Source organism: Syngnathus acus, chromosome 13 (assembly GCF_901709675.1).
Source record: "Syngnathus acus chromosome 13, fSynAcu1.2, whole genome shotgun sequence".
NCBI classification, from domain to species: domain Eukaryota; kingdom Metazoa; phylum Chordata; class Actinopteri; order Syngnathiformes; family Syngnathidae; genus Syngnathus; species Syngnathus acus.
Genome location: NC_051098.1, coordinates 12,704,075 through 12,710,351, shown reverse-complemented (window position 1 = coordinate 12,710,351; position 6,277 = coordinate 12,704,075).

Here is a 6,277-nt window from a genome sequence, read left to right as displayed (position 1 = left end):
AAAGGCTGGTTTGTCCTGCGTAAATTTGCCGCCGCACTTGTTTTAGGATCATCCAAACAGATGCTTTTGTAAAAAAAACAAAAAACAAAATAACAACGCTGATCCAGTAAGTGTCTAGCGGAGCGCAGCGACCGGCAACAAACTTCCCCTTAACGCTTGTCGTTTGCAATTACGTACTCAATGCGAGTAGGCGGTAGGTGATTGACCCCGACATGTTGATTTTTTTGTTTTGTTGTGTGTGTGTGAGTGTGGGAACACAGCCAAAAACAACAGCAATGATTCAGCTGCATTGCACATACTAATTGTTGCCTTCCAACACTTTCTGATATTGGCACTGATGGGGAATCAAAAAAAAAGTTGACTTTGATTTGCTGATTGTAGACATGACGCGATGCTTTTGCTTTTCATAATAGCCTTCGGGATGATTGATGGAGGCTCATTTGGATCCGGTTCAGCGTTACCGAAAAAAGGAAATTAAGCACACACTTGATTTATGGACATAATTAACGGTAAGATGTGACGATGTACAAAGAGCAAGCCGGACAACTCTGCTATTATTAGATTCAAATGGTTGTTTATCAGTTGAATCCCTTAAAGTGGCCATTAATGTCATGTACAATTGGTTGAATCAAAGCCGGGATGTTTGGCGAGATGCGTTTTTGATGAATATTTAATCATTAATTATTGTTCCGTCTTTGCCTTTTCTGTCAAGCTGTTAAGCATTTTGTCGGACGCGATTGTTCACAGCGTCGGTTTTCATCAAGTATTCATGATATACTGCCTTCGGATTTGATGCGAGCGGGCAGTTTGAAGGAAATCACGGCATCGGGGTAAGAATCGGCGGATTTTACGAGCACACGAGGTGGAAATTTTCCAGTCAATTTGCATATGATTGCTAGTAAATTTCCATGGCAAGTTCATGGCAAATCTTGAGGCTCATTTCATGGAAAGATTATATTCCAGTATAGATTTTGAGCAAAAAGCATTTTGTTTTGTCACAAACCTGACATGAATTGCAAAAATATATTGAAGTTAGCAATTAAGAGCCAAACTTTAGTTCATGAAATTTTGACTTAAATGCAAGAATTTGTCATTTGTTTTTTTCTTTCTTTAATGCGTGTGGTCGGGGTATCTCCGTGGCATGATGCTCCCGAATCTCCCGGTTATAGCTCAAGCGTCGCTGACTAGAATCTCCCACGCGGTCGCTTTGGCTTGTAAGGACGCGTGCGAGGAAGACGTACGCGTAATGGCATTCATTTACAGGCCAGGCAGATGCAAATCGCAACGTGGAAGCCGAGCGGCGTCGACGCTGACCTTGAAGAAGATGAGATGAGGGCGTAATGGATCACACCGCGTGCACGCAATCGTCTGTGAAATGCCAGCCAATATGCAAAGGGCGGAAATGCTTCGGCGCTGATGACAACGCGACAAATCGTCGATGATCTGTGCCTGTGTGGCTTTCTGATGCAGCGGTAATGAAGCTAGCTTAGCAACAGTAATGACACTAGCTTAGCAACAGTAATGAAGCTAGCCTATCGTCACCATTCACATCAAATCAATTTTTCAATCATGGGACGGTGACATGAATTTATACATTTATACACCAGCAGCCGTATTTTAAAAAATCAATTCTGATTGGAGGCAAGCGTAAACTGGACTAATGTGATCTCTTCGAGCTGCGGCTGTTTGATGCTCTTTACGATCATCAAGTTTACTTTCCCGCTTTTTTTCCCCCCCACAAGTCATCTGGGAGAGACTCCATCAGGGTACGGACGACCTGCTGACCTGCCGTGTTTGAGGCTTAGCTTTTATACCTTCGAAAACATTCTATCGTCATATAAATGGTGAGGAAAAATAGCGTGAAATAGCATAAAGCCCTCCAGCCGTGACACGTCTCGCCCCACCGCGGTTCCCTCCCTCTACGCAAACGCGACTACATTATTAATTATATTGTTGACGCGAGAAGCCAATTGAAGCGCTAATGAAAAGACACAAAAGGCGCTCTTTGAGAATTCCAGCGCAAATCTCATTACATGTGCTTTTTTCAATTTGCTAGCATGCTCGGGGGGGGTTAGGGCTTTTATCTGAAGCCGGTCCCAGTAGACGTGGGGGCACACGCAGAAGGCTAAACACGCGCTCGGATTAAAGCCGGTCAGTCAGACCGCACATGCTGATACAAAACGGCTGACACTTGGCAACATGGGCTCGTCTCCATTTTTTTTTTTACCTTAACAACCCATCTGCCAAATCGGGTCACAGTTAGCGAGAGAACTCTCTTGTTACTTGCCGGTGTTTCTCAATTGCACAAGACCGTCAACATCCTTTCATGACAATTCTGTTCAAACTATGCTCTGACTGACACGGAAAAAACAAAGCAGGTTATAACGGTCAAAAAGAAAGAAATGAACGTCGCCCGAACGGCTGATGAAAGTTAAGATTCTAAAAAGTTCTCAAATATAATAAAAATTAAACTAGTTAAATAAAACATAAAAATGTGTAAGATTAAAAAAAGAAAATCTAAATTTACTGTATTAGTAGGAAAAATGTCAAATTGAAACAAAATACATATACAAATAAACTGAGGTGTACAATTAAAGTAAAATAAAAATAAACTTAAACTAAAAATAATAAGTACAGGTTTAATTCAGACACAAATCAACCATTGAAATAAAATGAGTAAAGGAGACAAAAATAGTCATAATAAATTATAAAAATATATATACATAATACATATTTTTTTAAATTAAATAGATGGAACTATATAATTAACTTACAATAAAAATGTGAATATGTTCAGTACAAAATGCTCTCTGCAAAGCTGATGTGCCCGTAAATAAAGTTGTATTGTATTGTGTTTATCTAATCTGTATTTATACTAGGGGCAAATATGTGCATTCCATGAAAAGAAAAAAAAAAAAACCCTCCTGATGATTTTGGATAGGATTTGACTCAGCTGGTCAAACACAAAGTGATTCACGCAAGCGTCCATGTTTGTTAACCGTGGTCGTCGGTGGCGACGATAGGCCGCTCCCCGCCCCGCCGCTCACGTCGCATGTCTAAGCATCGCAGACACTCGGTGCCGCATCTCGGTTTTAAAATAAAAATGCAAATATCATCATCGCCGCGATTGTCCGCATGCGAGCGTGAGATTAAAGAATTAAAGGATTGTTCTTGTCATATGACAGCGAGGATGTATTTTGGTGCCAGTGAAATAATTATAAACACAAAGTGGCGGCTTGCCGATGAAAGGTGATTTAATACCGAGATTTAATGGTTGTAATTAGTTGGGGGGGGGGGGCGGATGGCGGGGTACAACCCCCCCATCCTTTTATGGCAGCTCGGATGTGTGCGCCGATAAGCAACTTGTGCATAAAGGACTCCCTCAAGCATGTAAACAGCATTCAGTAAGCCACTTTTGCCAGTAGAAAGTACTTTTAATTAACTTGCTTTCCTTTTTTTTTTTCATCTGCTCACGAAGGCCACAAGGAGAGTCAAAGTCTTTCTTGTTTACCCAGCAAAAAGCAAGACGCGGCTACGACGCGGGAGAATATTCAATGTAAATAAAGCTGCCAAACACTTAATCCCGCAGGAAGATGAAAAGTGACTAAGCCGTTGTGGGCGACTGTGAGACGGCGGCGCTCCAGTTGTGACTCGGCGCGATTATCAAGCCGGGACGACATCGGGACGCTTCTGGATGCTACGCGAGGACACCGCCGTGCGGCAAAATGGCTTGAAAAGAAGTTTTTCCAAAATACAAGCAGGAATATAAATGAATGCTTTCTCGAGGAACAGTATTTGTCAGCGTGTGCCTTCCGAAGCCGGATTTCGTCGCAAACGTGTATCCTCGGCGACTTTCTGCCATACGATTTGCATGGTAAGATGTCGCTTTGGGCGCAAAGAGTGTTTGATGAAAAGTGGTCTTAATAAGGACAAGGAAGGTGCCATTGCCGCTCAAACTGATGGATGAGCTGCCGGCTGCGATGTGAAAGTGGCCCGGCCTCCTCCTCCTGCTGCCGCTCTTGTTGGCGGGTTCAACAAAGTGCTATTTTCTCCAGGGGAGACGCGGCGTGATTGAAGTATTTTCGACAAGGCAGAAATGCGATGGCACGCACAACGTTGGTGACAGTGACACACGAGGGGACAGATTAGCGTGTACGGACGGCGGCGACGCTTTGCCGCGCTTGTGAGAGGTGACATAGTTCACCTCCGTGAGAGCTGCGGTACTCTGGACGCACCTCTTGTTGATTTGGCCGAGCCGAAAACCGACACTCAAAATGTATAGGTTTTAGGAGCTTATAGCGTCCAATTAAACAGGTTCGCCGATTAATCGGTCAGGCCCTAATTAATATTTCATATTTATTATTAATGATTATTTATAACAGTATATCTCAACACACTAACCCAGGGGTGTCGAACTCATTTTTGTCGCGGGCCACATGGTAATGATAGAGGGCCATTATGACTGTCAACGCCACACATGTATAGGCTACGCAACACTGTTTTGAAATCAGAGATGAGTAAAAATTGCTTAACTATTTTAAAAAGGTGAAAGATTAAAAACAGCAATATCTCTATTTTTGAAAAGTGAAGACAATCTGCGATTTTAGCATTGACACATTAAGTCGATGCACAATTTGTCTTGGCGGGCCACATAAAATGATGTGGCGGGCCGTATCTGGCCCCCGGGCCTTGGGTTTGACATGATTGCGTTAACCCAAACGAACCCCAGTGCTATTTTTTACTATTAATAACATTTTATTTTAGCATCTTATTTTAATGACCCTTGTGGTTCGTCGAGACTTCCTTGAAGCAGCTCGCCAACTGGCTACATCATCCTTCACTGTGAGAAAGACGTAAGCGATATCCCGTCTCAAAGAATCAAAAGCGCGCTTCTGTCAGATGGATCTGATGCCGGCTGATGTACATATCAGTGTCGGCGTATAAATCCTGCTTGTCACCCTCAGCTGCCATCGCCGCTTTTGTGTCGCGGGAAAATGAAACCATTACCTGTTAAGCTGACGCTACGGCCGCGGGGTCATTTTTCTTGCGAGCGACTTTTCCAATGAAAAGCAGACTTTTTGGACACTTGTGATTGAAAACACGTGGCGGCCCGTGAGTGACAGCTGGTGCGGATACTGGAGCTACACAAGGAATTAATTAAAAAAATTTCCCCACACAGAAAACCAAGCAAAATTTGACAAATACAAAACTATTCTTAAAATTGAATATCTAAAATATGATGATTATTTTTCTTAGAGCGTCACTTTTTACGATCATGGAATGAGGGCGAGGCAGGCTAAAATATGACGCAATGTATCATGTTCGCCTGTCGCTATTGGGTCCTTCAGCCTTACCAAAAGGGCCCCTGCCCCGCCCATCCTCATCATTTCTCAGCTTTTGACAAGCGGACGATGATATTTCGGGATCTGAAAGATATCTGCAGGTAATTGGTTCTGCACTATGAGACCAGCGGGAGACAGAGCTGCTTTTTTTTTGAAGGTGTGATTGAATTTCAGTTGCTGTGGGAAATGGAGGGAGTGTGGGTTGGCTACTTTTGTATTTAATTTGAGTCTGTTCCATTTGCTTACTTTTTAGTGGATTATTTCTTTGCATTTTTGAAAAGCGCTTTTTTTTTTTTTTCCACTTGCACCTTGTAGCTGTTTGTATGTTTCCCAAAGTGCCTGCCCCCATAATTCACCTGTGAGGATCTTTTGCCAATAGCTGCCATTGATTTTGACTCCGAGGCAACCCAAGCCTCCATCGAAAAACTTTGATACTTATTTTTAAAAGGCTTTTGGACAACTCCGAGACAGGCCACGACACAGGGGAGATGCATCACAACCCAGTGGTGATGTTTTGCTGTTTTTATTTTTATATTTTCAGACAGACAATGGGCAAAACAACCTCAAATATTTTTTCTTTCGCTGTGATATTTTGAGAATCTTGGTTGCGTTTAACACTGATGGACGGAGGAAGCGCGCCCACCGCTGCATCTTGTGCCGCTAATCCCTTAAAATGCGTGGCCTTGTAATGACATGCACTGACCCACTTAGTTCCACTCTCACTCCCCTCAGCCGCACTGGAATTTACATCGCCGCCACCACCGCGCGCACTTTGGCCTTGATTTCACCTTGCTGGGTTTAAAAAGAGAGCGTATTTTCGTATCGCTTTTAGTTACGGAGTAGAACACGCTTCTGCGGCGTTAAAATTTAAAGTGGAGACCTTAAGTGTGAATTTATTCCTTTTACAGCCTGTTACGATGAGGAGCTTCGTTCAG